Source organism: Geotrypetes seraphini, chromosome 12 (genome assembly GCF_902459505.1).
Source record: "Geotrypetes seraphini chromosome 12, aGeoSer1.1, whole genome shotgun sequence".
Lineage (NCBI taxonomy): Eukaryota > Metazoa > Chordata > Amphibia > Gymnophiona > Dermophiidae > Geotrypetes > Geotrypetes seraphini.
The window spans coordinates 93,291,497-93,309,560 of NC_047095.1; the positions used below are offsets into that span (position 1 = coordinate 93,291,497).

At 40.2% G+C, this 18,064-nt stretch overlaps 1 protein-coding gene across 1 annotated transcript in view; it reads left to right on the forward strand.

The window, feature by feature from the left end:
- Positions 1–18,064, forward strand: part of C12H1orf21 (chromosome 12 C1orf21 homolog) — a 610,172-nt gene continuing 592,108 nt past the window's right edge. The window contains exon 1 of the mRNA XM_033916059.1: positions 1–595. The gene's annotated coding sequence lies outside the window, so the exon portion shown is untranslated. The remainder of the gene's footprint in view (positions 596–18,064) is intronic.

Consider the following 18,064-nt stretch of genomic DNA (forward strand, 5'->3'; position numbering starts at 1 on the left):
ATTATATGGGTAGTCATAATAAAATTCCATTAGCCAAGAAAAGGACTAGAAAGAGGCAATTGGAAATAAGAATTTAAAAGAGAGAGGGCTATGAGTCATGGAGGTTAATTGATACTGAAGAGGCAATCAGTAAAGGAAACATGAGAGCCTAATTGAAGCTCGGTGGACCGTGAAGGGAGAGATAAGCTGAGTAAACACAGCAGTTAAAGGCCAGTAGCAAGGAAAGATCAGTTATATAAAGCAGTGAGTCATCTAGCAAGGAGAGGAAAGCAGCGGTAATGCGTCTGAAAGAAAAGTCAGAGGAACCGGGTAGGAAACAAGTTGTGCAGCTGGTTCCACGTGTGCAGAAAGAAAGAGGAGCACAGAAGGCAAAATGGTGGCGAGGAAGAAAGATAAAGGGGGTGGGAGAAGAGAGAGAAAGGCATTAAAGTAGAAAGACAGATCGGGTGTATCGGAGAGAACAGAAAACAGAATTATATGAGTCACAGCAAACATTTCATGCAGGCAAGCAAGTAAGCAGGAAGTACAGGCTGAAATGTCCAACGGAAGGAAAATGGAGTCCTGGGAGCCCACGAGGGACGAGCAGGCAAGGCTGGTAAGTCAGTGCATGAATGATTTAGAGCAGTCACAGTCACACTGCATCTATTGAGGTTGGAGATTTTTCTTCAATGAAAGACGCCAGTAGTTCCGGATCGGTGAAGTCGCGTGTTTGATTAAGGTATGTGACTCTCATTCTGGCAGGGTAGTAAATTCCAAAACGAGCACCCATCTTCTTTAGTTGAGGACGAAGAGCCAGAAGTTGTTGTCTTGATTTCACTGTGTTCTTGTGAAGGTCTGGCAGGAAAAGTATCTTGTGTCCCTCGAAGGTAATAGGAGCGAGTGTGCGGGCTTTTTGCATGATTTCCAGCACCTGCTGGTACCGGAGAATTTTGAGTATAATCGGTCGAGGGCGCTGATCACGCTGCTGCCGAGTTGAAGGTGTGCGGTGGGCTCTCTCGATCTCAAAGTCTTTGGTAAAATTAATGTTTAGGAGAGAAGGGATGAATGTTTCAAGGAAAGCCAGTATATTAGTGCCCTCCCGATTTTCCGGCACTCCAAGCAGCCGCACATTGTTCCGGCGCGAGCGGTTGCTCGCGTCTTCAAGTTCCCGCTCGATGAGGAGAGAGCGCTTTACATGTGTCTGCAGGGCCTTGATATTGGCATCGGCAGTGGCAGACTTGATTTCCAAATCAGCAAGCTTAGTTTTGAAGCCTGAAATATCAGAGTGTATAGTGCTGAGTTCGTCTTTCATCTCAGTTAAGGCATCTTTCGTGTCAGTCATAATATCTTGTAGTGAGCGAATTGCCTCCCATAAGTCAAGCATGGAGGGAGCCTCTGGCTTGTCAGATTTGTCCTGGGTAGATTTGGCAGGTGACAAGGGCTCAGGCTTGTGACGTTTTCCAACCTTTGCTGAAGCCATCATATAAAGAATAAATTCTGCTGAAAATAATAATTGAAAAAGCAGTAATATAGCTCAGAAGAGGAAAATAGTAGGTAGGGCTGCTGGAGCTGATCTAACCCACGACCATCCTAGTCGGGCTCCACAGCGCCCCCCTCTTTAAGCCTTAATGTAGGCTATACCAAGCCCTATTTTATAAGGATAATGTAGTATATAAGACGAAGGATTAGAATTCCCCATCCATATTTCCCAACCTCCAAATTACAGTAGCATTCAACACATGCAACATATATACCACATAAATAAAACCTTAGACAATTAGCCAAATGCACAAAGACTTGCATGAACAATCGCAGAAAGAGGCGCACCTACAGCATAGAAACATAGAAACATAGAAGATGACGGCAGAAAAGGGCCATAGCCCATCAAGTCTGCCCACCTAACAGACCCACCCACCTAGGCTTATTTTCCTAGAGATCCCACGCCTAACGACCCTACTCCTTAACTCGACCCTCTTAGGGATCCAACATGGCATCCCATTTACTCTTAAAATCCGGCACACTGTTGGCCTTTATCACCTGCAACGGAAGCCCGTTCCAATGGTCAACCACTCTTTCGGTGAAGAAACACTTCCTGGTGTTACCATGACATATACCGCCTCTGATTTTGAGCGGATGCCCTCTAGTGGTCGTGGGTCCTTCAAGACAGACAATATCTTCTTCCACTTCTATACGTCCAGTGATATATTTAAACGTCTCACCTACATCTTTAGTAGCAAGAAACTGATGATGATGATGATAGCTGAGGTCATGGAGCTCACTGCCAAATAGCTCAAAGTGCGTTATTGCAGTAAAGTGTGAATCAAGTCTGTCCACAGTAGCAATAGGCAGGTTTTAAATGAAACTACCAATCTCAAACATGCAATGTATGTAAAAGTACTAAAATATTTCTGAGAGAGAATTCTACAAGGAAAAGTGGGGGGAAATACCTTAAGCCAGAAGAGAAAGTCTCTGTTGGCTAAAGGAAATACTTGGAAGCTATTACTTCTGGCAAAGGAAGTGCTACTGACTGAAGGGTGTCCAAATGTTTGCATGTATTGTATTCACTGTTTTTCATATCTTGAATCTATAGATAAAACAGCAAATAAATAGTAACATACATAATTATAATATTATACAAACTGCAGAAAATGACTTAACTTTGAATCATGTGAAGGTTGTATCAGCTTTTGATCATATAGGGATTTACTGAAACGTATAATTTATTTACATACTGCTGTAAATTTAATTGATCAGTGCTGATGGATTAAAGTATGACTGCGGTCAGGGAACAGCCAATCCCATCTTTTCCACAGGACATTACAATGTCTAGCTTTGGCTGGCTAATTTCAAAAGTTAACCAGACAACCCCTTTGAATAGTGTGTGCTTGTGTGGCTAAAGAACTGGGCTGACAACCAGGAAAGCCCAGTTCAAATCTTGCTGTTGCTTCTTGTGATCTTGAGCAAGTCCAGTAACCTTCCATTGCCTCATGTATAAACTTGGGAGACAATTCTATAAATCTGTTTAGGCACCCCAATGTGTGCATAATATTAATTCTACTGCATAACAGTGTCTCGGCACCAAGTTGCCATTATACAATACTATCGTAAGCATGCCTTCTTATGCAATGTTAATGGCAGGTGTAAGGTGACATGCCTAGAATTTCTAGTTTTCAAAAACTATCCCCCAAATTCTATATATGGCACCTAAAAAACTGGTGCCAATCAGAACAGTGCTTGGTGCGATTCTATAAAAGGTTCCCACTATCACTAAAACTGCCTATGGCTTGGCTGCCCTGAGTAGGCCTGCTCTTACTATCAAAAGCTAAGCAGAGTCAGGCCTGGCTAGTACTTGGATGAGAAACCACCTAGGTGTGGTAGGCTAAGGGACCCTACATTGGGCAGCAGCAACATAATACAAGACGGCAATTCATCTTTTCAGTAACTGCTCCACAGATCTGGAACATCCTCCCAATCTTTCTACGAAAATTTAAAAGTACCGTAATCTAAAAACATTTCTTTTTAAAGATGCCTTTGGCATTTGATCTATTAATTTTTAAACTGTTGTTTTAAATATTAAATCCTACTGTTACATGCCTTCCCAATGTTTTTTTTCCTTTTTTTGTTCTACTTTTCTATCATGAACTGTATTTCACATCCCCTTTTTTACCTTATGTTATGAATATGTTGAACCATTTTTAACATTGTGTCATTATTTAAAGTTTGATTTGTATTGTTTCCCACTGAATGTATTTTAAATTGTACATCGCTTTGAATTATGATTAAGCGATTAATCCAAAAATCATTAAACTTGAAACTTGATAGTGGAGTCACACACTGCACAGAAGAAGGCAATGGCAAACCATTCTTGTACTGTACCATGAAGTGTCACAGGGTGGATTCCTCACTGTGCATGTTGCCATGAGTCAGTGCACGTCTCAGATTATTCTACAGATAAACTTTTTAATATTCAGATGCAACAAATTGATTCCCCCAAAAAGGATGCATGGGGAAAATGCAAATAAGTTATAGCCAAATAGTCCAATAATAACTAGGTCTAAGTCTTCCAAGGCACGCTACTGAAAAAGCTTTTCATTTTACTAAAGCACCATCAATGATTTTTAGAATATAAGAGTTGCCATACTGGGACAGACCGAAGGTCCATCAAGCCCAGTATCCTGTTTCCAACAGTGGCCAATCCAGGTCACATGTACCTGGCAAGATCCCAAAGAGTAAAACAGATTTTATGTTGCTTATCCTAGAAATAAGCAATGGATTTCCCCCCAGACTTTCATGAGGTACTTTATCCAATGCCTTTTGAAAATCCAGATACACAATATCGACCAGCTCACCTTTATCCACAGGTTTATTTGCCCCTTCAAAGAAATGTAGTAGATTGGTGTGGCAAGATTTCCCTTGACTAAATCCATATTGGCTTTGTCTCATTAATCTATGCTTATGTATATGCTCTGTAATTTTGTTCTTTATAATAATCTCTACTATTTTGCTTGGCATCAACATCAGACTCACTGGCCTATAATTTCCTAGATCACCCCTGGAACTCTTTTTAAAAATTGGCATTATGTTGGACATCCTCCAGTCTTCTGGTACCATGTTAGATTTTAAATATAAATTACTTATTACTAACAATAGCTCTGCAAGTTAATTTCTCAATTTTATCAGTACTGTGGGATGTATACCATCCAGTTCAGGCGATTTGCTATTCAATTTGTCAAATTACCCCATTACATCATCCAGTGTTACAGAGATTTGTTTCAGTTTCTCTGACTGTTCAGCATTGAATACTATTTCTGATACTGGTATTTCTCCCACATCTTCCTCAGTGAAGACTGAAGCAATCAATTCATTTAACCTCTCTGCTATGGCCTTGTCTTCCCTGAGTGCCCCTTTTACTCCTCTCTCATCTAGCAGTCCAATTGATTATTTTCCTGTCTTCTTGCATCTAATATACCTAAATTTGTTTTGCTATGTGTTTCTGCCTGCAACACAATCTTCTTTTCAGTCTTTTTCCCTTTCTTATCTGCGCCTTGCATTTGACTTGCCATTCCATATGCTGTTTCCTATTATGCTACTGGTAATTCAAATCCCAAAGTGCACAAGAATTAATATGAAAAAGTATAGGACTTTCATTAGTCACCAAAACAAATGAGTTCAAATCAAATTAAACTCTAAAATCACATCGCGTTCCTCAGTATGCCACCCGTGATTAACGAATGGTAGCTGTCCTCATAGGAACCTTATCGTGTGTGATTTTATCTTTAAATATATTTTTTACTTTTTTACTTTTTACTTTTTATATTTGTCAGTAAGTTATAAAGTTTTATAAAATGCTTGTGCCTAATAATTTTAGCAACAATAGCATATAGTAGCAATTACTTAGCTTATATTTTAAAGACTGGGTCTGGTTCATTCCCCACCGACGCGTTTCATTACTTCATCAGGGTCGGGGAAGGAGAACGCTATAAAAAAACAGATAATAAAGTCATTTATATTTAACAAACCCAGTGTCGTTAGTAAATAGAACATAGTATAAAAAATTGCTACAAAGCTTACCAGAGCCATGTTATGTATTAGCTGAAGGCTAAATCCATAGTTAATGAACCAGAAAGGAAAAAACCCCGGTTCACAGAGAGCTAATAAGTCCAAAACCCCTGATCACCTGACCCAAACCTAGCCAATAGCCACCCTGACTATAGACCTTTCACACATTTACTGCACTGCTCTTAATTACATTCATATACTCACAGTTAGCCAATCACTAGTTAAATTCAGGCCATGGGGATGCATGGTATTAAGTTTATACATCCACCGAAGTTCTTTAATGTTCAGGTTATTTTCATGATTGCCTCCCTCCCACCCGATAGGTACTGTGTCAATAATTCGCCATTTAAGATCAGAGATTTTATGATTCATTAAAGACCAATGGCGAACTAAAGGAGCAGTTTCAGTTCCAGTTTTAACTCGGGACTTGTGCTCATTGAGCCTGATATTCATGGGTCTCATCGTGCGCCCTATGTAGATTTTTGGACACGGACATATAATCATGTAAATAACATGATCAGTTTTACAGGTGGTTCTGAATTTAGCTGTAAAAATTTGACCTGTATGTGGATGACTCCATGTTTCCCCTTCTAGGGTATATTCGCACCATTGACAATGGCCACAACTGTAGTGGCCCATCACATCAGAGGTACTGTCTTGTTTGTGTTTATAATGTCCAATAAGTTCCCCCAAATTTTTTGCTCTTTTAAAGGCGAATAGTGGAGGCTCGCAGTCAGGTCCCAAGGTTAAACGAATGATGTGCCAATGAGAAAGAATAATATTCTTAATATCATAAGCCAGATGGGAGAATTGTTGTACACATACCAACAGTTTCTCTTCTTCAAGGTTCTGTTTATATTGAAGAAGTTGATGTCTATGAGCATACTTAGCTCGAGTATATGCTTGTTTTATTATGTGTCTTGGATATCCACGTTGTTTGAAACGATTTTTCAATATCCTGGCTTGAATTTTATACTCAGCTAAGGAGTAACATAGTCGCCTCAATCGTAAAAATTGGCTATGAGGTAGACTGTTTTTTAGTTGTAACGGATGGAAACTGTGGTAGCGAAGTAGGCTATTTCTGTCGGTGGCTTTGCGAAAAATAGTTGTTAACAAAGAGCCCTGAGATTTAAAGATGGTCATATCCAAAAATGATATTTCATAATGATTGACAATAGCTGAAAACTGGATATTTGGGTCTACTTGATTTAACCAAGCAAGAAAGGCATTGAATGTCTGAATGTCAGATTTCCAAATGCAGAAGATGTCGTCCAGATAACGTCTCCAAACTGTAATATTCTGAAACCAATGGGATGTGTAGATGTGTTGTTCCTCCAATTGAGCCATGTACAAGGTGGCCACGGAGGGAGCCAGGGAGGCCCCCATCGCAATACCATGAGTCTGTAAATAAAATTCCCCATTACACCAGAAATAACTCCTGGTGAGAACCAAGGTTGCCAACTCCATCAAAAAGGAGGAAGAAATCCGTTGACAGTAAGTTTGATTTTCAAAAATCTTCTGTAATAAGGTTAAAGCACCTTGTGAGGGAATCATGGTATATAACGCCTTGACATCTAACGTTATCAATAACCCATCGGTATATGATTGTGGGATCGTTGACAATATATTTATCATGTGAGTGCTATCTTTAACATGAGATTTAATTTTCAACACTTCTTTCTGTAAAAATAGGTCTAGAAATTTTGAAAGAGGTTCTAGCACTGAGTGAGCACAAGTCCCGAGTTAAAACTGGAACTGAAACTGCTCCTTTAGTTCGCCATTGGTCTTTAATGAATCATAAAATCTCTGATCTTAAATGGCGAATTATTGACACAGTACCTATCGGGTGGGAGGGAGGCAATCATGAAAATAACCTGAACATTAAAGAACTTCGGTGGATGTATAAACTTAATACCATGCATCCCCATGGCCTGAATTTAACTAGTGATTGGCTAACTGTGAGTATATGAATGTAATTAAGAGCAGTGCAGTAAATGTGTGAAAGGTCTATAGTCAGGGTGGCTATTGGCTAGGTTTGGGTCAGGTGATCAGGGGTTTTGGACTTATTAGCTCTCTGTGAACCGGGGTTTTTTCCTTTCTGGTTCATTAACTATGGATTTAGCCTTCAGCTAATACATAACATGGCTCTGGTAAGCTTTGTAGCAATTTTTTATACTATGTTCTATTTACTAACGACACTGGGTTTGTTAAATATAAATGACTTTATTATCTGTTTTTTTATAGCGTTCTCCTTCCCCGACCCTGATGAAGTAATGAAACGCGTCGGTGGGGAATGAACCAGACCCAGTCTTTAAAATATAAGCTAAGTAATTGCTACTATATGCTATTGTTGCTAAAATTATTAGGCACAAGCATTTTATAAAACTTTATAACTTATTGACAAATATAAAAAGTAAAAAGTAAAAAAGTAAAAAATATATTTAAAGATAAAATCACACACGATAAGGTTCCTATGAGGACAGCTACCATTCGTTAATCACGGGTGGCATACTGAGGAACGCGATGTGATTTTAGAGTTTAATTTGATTTGAACTCATTTGTTTTGGTGACTAATGAAAGTCCTATACTTTTTCGTTTCCTATTATGGTCAGTCAGATTCTACTTCCACTTTCTGAAGGATTTTCTTTTACCTCAATAGCTTCCGTCACCTCAGTGTTAACCACACCCACTGTCATTTAGTCTTCCTTCCTCCTTTTTATAATACATGGAATATGTTGTTCATGTATTGGGCTTCCAGGATGGCATTTTTGAATAACATTCACACCTGATGTAATTTTTTAAAAAACTTTTGCAGCTGCTCCTCTAAGTTTCTTTTTTACCATTCTCCATATGTTCTCATTATCTCCTTTTTTTAAAGTGAAATGCCATTTTTTGCATTTGCTCAGTGTTCTTACTTCAGAGATTACCGGTATATCAAATCTAATCATGTTATAGTCACTGTTATCAAGAGGCCCCAGCACCATTACTTCCTGTGCCAAATTATGTGCCCCACTATGGACTAGGTCTAGAATTGTTTTGCCTTTTGTCGGTTCCTGAACCAGCTGTTCCATAAAGCAGTCCTTGATTTCATCAAAGAATTTTATCTTCTTAGCATGCCCTGATATTGGGGTATTTGAAATTGCCCATTATTATTATTATTATTATTAAGAAAATGCTGAAAACTCAATTGTTTGCTAATACCTTCTTATGCTAAGATGTATTTCAGTTGATAATCGCCTTCTAGAATTTTCTTTTTTTTTCTGACATCGAAGTATGATTTAAAGCTTGTTTGTATTTCTGAATTGATTAAATTTGTGCTCTATCTCTATTATATTAAGGATGATTAACGATGTTGTCTCGATATGTCTATGTTATACGTGATAATTGGAGAGAAACAAGATTCTATGTATGTCATATGGAAACCATAGTTGTATGCGGTATATAAATGTTTTAATAAATAAATAATAAAAATAAATTATTGTGTTACAAAGTTTGTTAGCCCCCTAATTTCTAATAACATTTCAGCATCTATCTGTTCATCCTGGCCAGGCAGATGGTAGTACACTCTTACCACTACCCTTTTCCCCATTACACATGGAATTTCTACCCATAGGTATTCCAAAGTTTGTTTTGGTTTCTGTAGAATTTCTAGTCTATTTGATTCCATGCCCTCCTTAACACATAATGCTAAAGTCTAAACCAGTGGTCTCAAACTCAAACCCTTTGCAGGGTCACATTTTGGATTTGTAGGTACTTGGAGGGCCTCAGAAAAAAAGAGTTAATGTCTTATAAAAGAAATGACAATTTTGCATGAAGTAAAACTCTTTATAGTTTATAAATCTTTCCTTTTGGCTAAGTCTTAATAATAATACTGTAATTTATAGTTAAAGAGACAGGTGATCAAAAAACTGTTTTATTTTACTTTTGTGATTATGATAAACGTACCGAGGGCCTCAAAATAGTACCTGGCGGGCCGCATGTGGCCCCCGGGCCACGAGTTTGAGACCACTTGTCTAAACTGATGCTTCCTGTGCTTATTAGCTGTGCTCTGTGCTTATACTATAGCACCTTTAAAATAGCCCCCTTAAATGCTAGCCTATGAACTTGAACATAAGAACATAAGCGTTGCCTCTGCCGGGTCAGACCAGGGGTCCATCGTGCCCGGCAGTCCGCTCCCGCGGCGGCCCCCCAGGTCCATGACCTGAAAATGTTCCCTACCTAACCTAAAATATCCATACCCTATTCGCTCAATGTCCTGTACGGTAAACCTCTATCTGTACCCTGTTATCCCCTTCGCTTCCAGGAAGTCATCCAGTCCCTTTTTGAACCCCAGAATTGTACTCTGTCTTATTACCTCTCCGGGAAGCGCGTTCCAGGTGTCCACCATCCTCTGAGTGAAGAAGAACCTCCTTGCATTCGTTATGAATCTGTCTCCTCTCAGGTGTTAAATCAATCCCTTGCTAAGTGAGCTTAGCACTTAAAATAAATTCCTGGGCTTTCCTATTACACTTCAAGTCTACCTTTCTCCAAGTACAAGCAAGTTCCCTGGAAATTCATACCAGTGAAAATCTCTCTGTCCCTGATAGTCCTTTCACAGTACCACTTCTGGACTGAGGGGGAAAATCAGCACTGCCCTACTTATGTGCTTGTGGTTCCCTGATGATTCACGCTGCAAATAATAGATCAGTATGGCCCTTTTCAATCTTCCCCTTGAATTGAAATAGCCTTTGAAATTGTATTCACTTGTTAGAGTCATCTGGGCTCAGAACTATGTTTTATTGGAGGTTTTAAACAAGGTGGTGTAATCATAAAATCAAGAAGCTTTAATTTTTGAATCAAATGTATCAGCTACAACTGTGTTTTAACAAAACCAAGTGCATGCATCAGGAGTTTAATAACGATGAACTGAAAAATATAAGTCAAAGCAGCAAAACACAGAGCCAAAGCAGGTGTCACATGATGCAAAAGAAATCCCACATCTTATTTTGACTTTTCTTCTTTTAGATTGATTGTGCAGTCCTTGGTTCTGAGCACTTTAGACTATTGTGGCATCATTTAGCTAGGTTCTTACCAACAAATCATTAGGAGGATGTGAATCATCCAAAATATGGCTGTGCATCTAATTTTCAATCTAAAAAAAAAATCAGAACATGTAACACTATCGAAAGTTGCATTGGCTTCCAGTAGAGGCAAGAATAATTTTTAAATTGGCCTGTATGTTTTTTTTTATAGAACATTATATGGTCTTATACCAAGTTACCTTTTAGATCATTTTGAACTAGTAGAAAACAGACATTCTCCATGAAACAGAACCTTATTTTTTTCCCCACAATAAAAGGTTATGTATACACAATATTTCAGGCAGGACTTAGGAACAAATGTTTTAGTGGTTTGATCTTAAACTCTTCTTCTTACCAGGCCTTTAGATCATTAAAAACATATCTGTTTGATAAATATGTACTGTATAATCTAGAAGATTAGGTTACTAATTTCTTAATGTTATATTTTATACTAGTTTTTAAGCCCGTTACATTAACGGGTGCTAGAATAGATGTCTGTCTGTATGTCTTTCTTTCTGTCTGTCTCTCTCCTTGGCCGCTGTCTGGGGTTTTTTTTTTCTTTCTTTCTCTCTTTCCTTGGACGCTGTCTGTTTTCTTTATCTCTTTCTCCTTGGCAGCTGTCTTTCTATCTGGGGTTTGTTTTTTTCTCTCTCTCCCTGTCCTTGGATGCTGGCTGGCTGTCATTCTTTCTTTTTCTCTCTCTCCTTGGCCACTGGATGCTTTTGCCTCTCTCTCCTTGGCTGCTGGCTGTGTGTCTTTTTTCTGTCTGTCTCTCTCCCTTGCCCCTTTCTATCTTCCTTGCCCCCTGTCTTTCTTTCTGTAGGTCTCTTTGTGTTTATGAAAACCCCCACTCAAAACTCACATAGATATACAGTATATTAAAGAAATTAGGTTATGGGAAAGTCTCATTCGGTTTCCCCGGGTCCAGAGACGATGGGTACCTGCTGGCAACTCCTTTCCCTTCCCATGCCTGAGGGCGGCCGCATGGACCGAGCAGCACGGATCCCAATCATCCGCTTTCTCCCCCTCTGGAAATCACCTTCATAGGGGCGGATTTGAAGCCTCCGTTCGGGCTTACCGTCCAAAAAGGCTGATCACTAATCCTGGAACGTGCTCGCTGGGAAGGAGTTGAGGTGTTAAAAAAAAAAAAAAAACGCCGCCAAGATGGCAATCCAGGGCATACCCGCTGGCAGCTCCTTTCCCTTCCCATGCCTGACGGAGGCCGCACAGACCGAACAGCCGAGAATCTCGGCGAGAGGGAGAATTAGAAGGCCTTGAGCTCAAGGCCCGGCAGAGACAGGAAGTTCTTCAAGCGGCACCAGCACGTCCTGTGGGCTGCGTGCTGGTGCCAGACGGAGGTAAGTTTCAAGTTGTTTGGATTGGGGGTGCCAGTTCGCGTGGGGGGGGGAGCGATGCCGGTTCTCAGGGGGGGTGCTTGCAAATCGAGTCAACACTCGGTTTGCAAGACAAGTTTTGCAAGAATGTTTTGCTTGTCTTGCAAAACACTCGCAAACCGAGGTTTGACTGTATATAAATAAATTTATTAGTATTTATTATCAGTGATTCCTGAGGCAGGCATTTGTTTTTTGCCAAAACACGGCCGTGTTGAGTCGTTTCTTTGCAGCTGATATACTGTGGGCTCCTTATACTAAGCTGCAGTAGTTTTTTTAGCATGTGCTGCAGATTTTCGTGTGCTGCCCTCCGCACTACATGGAAAAACTAACGCCAGTTCACTGAAGGCGTTAGCATCTAGCACGTGCAGCATTGCAGTGCGCGCTATAACCACTAACGCAGCTTAGTAAAAGGAGCCCTGTATTTGCACCATTGACATAGCTGATGCATTTGATTCAACAATTAATGCGTCTGTATTTTAGGATTGCACCCCTTTGTTTGGAATTTTTGACTTCATTGTTTGGCTTCTATTGATCTTTGTGGAGTTTCCATTCCTGCTCCTCCTTTTTTTCTTACTGGAAGATCTGCCATTAAAAGCAAATACACTGTGAATCCATGGATTTGTTACAAAATAGGTTTATTTTAGTAGGTTGAGCTCCTTACAAGTAATATTTGAGAATTACTTTTAGATAAGTCTTCAGCTGGTTATTACTAGTTTCTTAAGGAAAAAAAAAGCCCCTTGTATGCTGTAATTGTTTCATCTCTATTGTTCTTTTCCTCTGTTTGAGATTATGGCATCTCTTTATAATGTTTCTTAAATCACTTTTGAAGAAATGCATTTCATTTTGTTAAAAATTTTCATATGCCCAGCAGAGGACACTATTATACAAAATGTTTGTCAGTAGTTGAAAAGAGTCTTGTACATCCATCTGTTCAATCTGTTGGAAAAATTATTAATACCTATAAGATCATGCCAAACAAACCTACTTCATTTCTTTGAGGGGATAAGCGAACAATTGGACAAGGGTGACCCCATAGTCATCGTATATCTGGATTTCCAAAAAGCCTTTGACAAGGTACCTCATGAGTGCCTATTAAGAAAACTGTGGAGACATGTGCCAAATTTGTGCACAGATGGATCAGAAATTGGCTGACGGACAGGAAACAGAGGGTAGGAGTAAAGGGACACTACTCGGACTGGAAAGGGGTCACAAGTGGTGTCCCACAGGGGTCAGTATTGGGACCGCTGCTGTTCAATATATTCATAAATGACCTGGAAACAGGGACGAAGTGCGAAGTTATAAAATTCGCGGACAACACAAAACTATCCAGTAGGGTCAGAACTGTTGAGGAATGCAAAGATCTGCAAAGAGACCTGAACAAACTGAGCGAGTGGGCAGAAAGATGGCAGATGAGAAATATTGAAAAATGCAAAGTCTTGTATATAGGGAAAGGAAACCTGATATACAGCTATACGATGGGAGGGAGAGTACTGGGGGAAGGCAACCTCGAAAAAGACTTGGGGGTATTGGTGGACAAAACAATGAGGCCGGCGGCGCAATGTGCAGCGGCCTCAAAGAAGGCGAACAGAATGTTGGGCATTATCAAAAAGGGTATCACTACCAGAACAAAGGAAGTTATTCTACCACTGTATCGAGCGATGGTGCGCCCGCATCTGGAGTACTGCATCCAATACTGGTCACCGTACCTTAAGAAGGATATGGCGATACTCGAGAGGGTCCAGAGAAGAGTGACTAGGATGATAAGGGGCATGGAAAACCTTTTGTATGCTGAAAGGCTGGAGAATCTGGGGCTCTTTACCCTGGAAAAGCGGAGACTTAGAGGGGACATGACAGAGACTTATAAAATCATGAAAGGCATAGGGAAGGTGGAGAGGGACAGATTCTTCAGACTAGCAAGGACAACAAAAACAAGAGGGCATTCAGAAAAGTTGAAAGGTGACAGTTTCAAAATGAATGTTAGGAAGTTCTTCACTTAGAGGGTGGTGGACACCTGGAATGCGCTCCCAGAAGAGGTGATAGGACAGAGTACAATATTGGGTTTCAAAAAGGGATTGAATGATTTCCTGAAGGTGAAGGGGATTGAAGGATACAGATAGAGGGTAACTATACAGGTCACTAAACGAATAGGGAATACATGATTTAGGTAAAGGATCACTTACAGGTCATGGACCTGGGGGGCCGCCGCGGGAGCAGAGTGCTGGGCATGATGGACCCCTGGTCTGACCCGGTTTCTCCCCTTATATAGATGCTGGGGGAGGACGGTGTTGTCGATCTCCTGGGGGGGGCAGCACTGCCGATCTTTCCCGGGGGGGGAGGGCCCAGCACTGCCGATCTTTCCCGAGGGGCCCGCATTGCCAAGGAAAAAAAAAACACCCAGTCCTCTGTTTCTTCAGCAGGACTCCTCTGACTTAGAAGGGTGGTGGAGGGAGAGAAAGGGAGCAGCGTGGTGGAAGGAGAGAAAGGGGCGGATGCTGATGGAATTGATGTGCAGGGATAGGAGAGAGATATAAGGGGAAGGATACTGGATGGAATTGGGTTGGAGGGAAAGAAAGGGGGCTGATGCTGATGGAAGTGGGGGGAAGGGGGAGGAGAGAGTGAAATTCCAGACCATGGGGGTGTGGGGGTGTGAGAGGGAAGGAAAAAAGAGGAGAGGAGAGAGATGCCAGACCATTGGAGAGGGAATGGAAGAAGATGGATTCCAGACCAATGGGAGTGAAGGGAAAGATGGAAGGGGGAGGCATACAATTTCTGGAAGTGGCACAGAAGGACAGAAGATGAAAGGAAGAGAGTGACAAGAAGATGAGGAGAGCTGAAACCAGACAAGACAAAGGTAGAAAAAAATTTTCTATTTATTTTTTTTTTTTTTGCTTTAGGGAACATACATTGCTGTTTCTGTGGTGTTGCAGAGTCCAGCATCTTGGTGGTTTTATTTAACCTTTGTCTACTTATTTATATTTTATCCCCCCTTTTACAAACTGTAGAGTATTTTTTTAGCACAGGCTGTGGCTAAAAACCATACTACAGTTTTGTAAAAGGGGGGAGAAGTTAGTTTGTGATTACTTATTTCATACTAGGCAAAGGTGTTTTCTGTGTTCTGTTTGTATGAAAGACATGGTTTTTTGTTAGCATTGACTAGCCTTGTTTGGTGAAATGTATCAGGCATGGTTCTTGGGAGCACCTTGAATTAACCTGATTTGAATCTCCTTATTTTCTGCTGATCTTCTTTTATTTCATGTTGGATTCTTTGGTGGACTGCTTGCCTTGTTGTTTTGTTAGAAGTGGAACGTACTAGTGGAGTTTCAGATTTGGTTGTTTATTCATACATATGGGTTACAGTTGGTTGACGTAGAGTGCAGTTGAGAGGTGTTGTAAACTTGGTTATTAATATAGACTTATATTTCGGATAGTATTACTGCTTTACAATATATTTGAACACTTTTATATATGTATGGAAAGGTTAAAGTCCTGGTAAGTAGTGGGAAGGGAAGGAAGAGGGATTTATTCAGAGATGTTTGGGGGTTGCATAGAAGAAAAACTGTACTGGTATACTAATCTTTGTTTGTTTTGAATTTTTTAAAAAAGAAATACAAGTGGAAATAAAGAAGTAAAGAAGAAAACAGATAAATGGGGGTGGGACATGGGCAGGGTAGGGGTGGGGTGGGGACAGGGCAGGGCAGGGCCAGGGGGGCCCAGTGTACTTGTGTGCCTAGGGGCCCTCGAAGAATTAATCCTGTCTGCCTCCTTCTCTCTCTGGATGTATGTGGCAAAAATCAATTTAGGAATTAAAGGTTGCATCAACTAATCAGTCATTTATTTATCAAAAGCCTCTACAGGACCCCATATTTCTTTAAACTTTTTATAGTTTCCCACCTGTTCCAGATTCATTCTCTCATACCTATAAAATAAACACAATGTTTCCCACCAAAAGGAAAAGTTTAACCAATCATAATTTTTCAGTTTCTCGTTATCATTTGCATAGCAACCCCCGTCATAATCAAAAGAAGTCTGCTTTTATGTGTGTCCAAATATAACCACATCGTATGTCAATGGCATAGAGACACCAAGTATCATATTAATTCTTCCCCTTATTGATTTCCAAAAATTGAGTATCAAAGGACAATAAAACAACAAATGATCTAGTGTCCCTACATCAAGATGACAGTGCCAGCATCTATTAGGGTTTGAACTAGCCAACTTTTGTAAATGAACTGGGGTCCAAAAAATTCTATATAACAAAAAAAATCAAGTTTGTCTCATAGATGCTGATGCCGTACATCTCATTTTCCAAGTCCAAATCTGTGGCCATTGAGTAGCAGAAATAGGCTGCTTTATTTCAATACTCCAAATGTCTTTTAAGCTTGTTTTAGGATTTTTAGCTACATATTCAGATATTAATTTATACCATTTGGCGGCCTGATGCCCTTGAAAATCTGTCTGGAAGCTTAGGCCCAGCAAGCTTTACTGATTTTTAAAATTGCGCCAATCAGGGAACCCTTTCGGAATGGCCTGTTTCAACTGCAACTGTTTATATCCTTGAGACTTTGATACGCCAAATGATTGTTGCAATTGTAATAAATTTACCTGCCTGCCTGCAACCAATGTTTCCAGAGGATTTTAGACTCACCAATTTGTGTCTTGGAGTTTAACCATAGGGATTGTCAAATAGATTGTTGTATTGGAGTAGGAGTTAAGGTATCAATAAATTGTAATGTATTCCAAGTGGAAAGAAGACTAATATTGTCCTTATATATTCTAGGGAGCTTGATACTCAAAAATATGGCTAAGACGTAATGGGCTACTCAACTAAAAGAAAAAATGCCACAGATACTTCAAAAGACCCAATAATGAGGCAAAATCAGTCTAAGGGTTCTGAGAGTGAAGACTGCAAGTATAAAACACCTGGGCTGGAAATACTATCAAAGGCATAACATTGGGACTCAGATATCAGCCATCCATTCACATACTACTTCACATCAAATAACTCCAGTATACCTAAAATTGTTGACATAATATTGGCCGCAGCTTTATTTATATTAACCCATTAAATTCCATAACCAATTTCAATAGCTGATAACAATTTCAGCATATATCAAATACAAACTAGTAAATTATTGGATACTCACTGTAGCCATTCTGCAACAAAACCAGCTCCAGTATACAATAAATTACTTTATAACATTTTGTGACTTACGGTGCCGTCAAGCCACCTTAACTTGCAGCGGTGTCACCCACGAGTCCATATATCAATTACTCCCATATCAAGTCTTCACTTTACCCCTTCCGCAATAACTGTTCATATCTGGGCCCCAGCCTCTAAAAAAACTGCGACCGACTTCATACCCCCCAGCCCACCCAAAACCTAATAGCAACAGCACCAGGGAGGGTGGGAGGGAAACTCCGCTCCCTGCTCCCAACCTTCCTCTTCCCCTACTCTCTCAAAAACTCCCTTCTTCCCACCCACCAAATTCTCCTAACAAACCCCCTCCCATCTTGACCTTTTTGAACCCGCCCTAAACTTTTCCTCCATCCAATCATCTAACCTTATTCCTTCCTTCTCTTCCTTCTTCTTATCCCTCCACCAATCCTAATCCGTCCTACCTCAGCTCCTTTTTTCCTACCTACCCTCTGGCTGTCCTTCACTCAATGTTATCTGCCACCCAGCCAAACCTGGGTGGCTCTCTAAATAACCAATTTTAAATTTCTATTTTTCTCTTTTTTCGTGATGTGGGCAACCTCGGTGTGGAGGGTCAGCGAAGGGAGAAATTCTCCGGTGCTTCACACAATAAGGCAAAGGCAAACAAGCCCCTGCCTGCACATCATCATCGGTTGCCTCATGTGTGCATAAATCAAAAAAAGTGATAAACCACAGTGAATAACTAATAACACACAGGTATAAATAAATCACAGAAATCACTCTAAGAACCCCCCAGCCAACTCCCCCCAAAAATAGATGAATAAAACAGCCGACTTATCTTCAAAGCATCTTCATAATTCTTACTATGACAACGCAGGGATCTAAAAAATCAAATACCCCGATGTCAGGATTTTTCA